At 65.4% G+C, this 1,195-nt stretch overlaps 1 protein-coding gene across 5 annotated transcripts in view; it reads right to left on the bottom strand.

The window, feature by feature from the left end:
- The window catches only part of BBX (BBX, HMG-box containing), a 212,652-nt gene that overhangs the window by 209,927 nt on the left and 1,530 nt on the right, over window positions 1–1,195 (bottom strand). The gene's annotated exons all lie outside the window — the stretch shown is intronic.

Below are 1,195 nucleotides of genomic sequence, written 5' to 3'. Positions count from 1 at the left end.
GGCCCGGGCGATGATCCCGCTGCTGCCGCCGCCGCCGCCGCCGGGAAGAGCCACATGGAGCCCTGCGCCCCCGTGCCCGGCTGCACTGCGGGCGCCTGCCCCCCGCACTCCGCGTGTGTGCGGGTGTGGAGCGGGGGCGCGGGCAGGGCACTTGGACGTGTCACCAGCAGGACGGGCAATGGTTTCGGAGCCCCAGGCCGGGCGCCCCCCGGGGAGACCCCTTCCCTTCCCCCGCGGGCCCCGCTCACCTCGCCCAAACTTTGCGAGCGGGAGGTCCCCGCGTGAACACAAGTGGCTCACGCCGCGCACGGCGGCAGGCGGGGCCGGGCGGGGGGAGGCCACGGCGCCGGGCATTTTCTTCCCCCTTTTTGTACAGGGGAGGAGAGCACACGCACACCCACACACTCACACGGACTCCTAGCGAGCACACAGACACTCCTAGCTCTGGGTGCGTGTGTTTCTCTGTGTAGGCTCACACTGACACACACACACACACACACACTCCTAGCTCTGTGTGCATGTGTAGTTCTCCGTGTGCTCACTCCTAGCACACACACACCTAGCTGTGTGCTCAGAGACACAGAGACTCCTAACACACACACCTAGCTCTGTGTGCTCAGACACGCAGACTCCTAGTGTGCGCACGCACACGCACACCTAGCTGTGTGCTCACAGACACAGAGCCTCCTAGCATACACACACATGCACACCGAGCTGTGTGTGTACTCAGACACACACAGACTCCTAGCACACACACACACACACCTGGCTCCGTGTGTGCTCACAGACACACAGGACTCCTAGCACACACACACCTAGTGCACACACAGACTCCTAGCACACCACACACACACACAGACTCCTAGCTCTGTGTGTGTGTGTGTGTGTGTGTGTGTGTCTCTGTGTGAGGTGTGAGTGCATGTTGTTGCCTCCCCTCCTTCCCTGGCATCGCTTCATCCCCGCCGGGCGGGCCCGCACAGCCGGGCTCTCCCGGCCCGGCCCGGCCCGGCCCGGCCCGGCCGTGTCCCCGGCCATGCAAGTTTCATACATGGCTAATGCAAGGCGCGCGCACAGAGAGGAGGAAGAGAGCGGCGAGGAGAGGAGGAGGGGAGCTGCTCGCTGTAATTTCCCAGCAGGCGAGCCCAGCACCAAACGCCCGGCTCCCCCCACCAGCCGGGCCGGGCCGGGGGCGCGG

The sequence above is a fragment of the Alligator sinensis genome, unplaced genomic scaffold (genome assembly GCF_000455745.1).
Source record: "Alligator sinensis unplaced genomic scaffold, ASM45574v1 scaffold847_1, whole genome shotgun sequence".
NCBI classification, from domain to species: Eukaryota; Metazoa; Chordata; order Crocodylia; family Alligatoridae; genus Alligator; species Alligator sinensis.
This window is presented reverse-complemented; position numbering and strand designations above follow the sequence as displayed.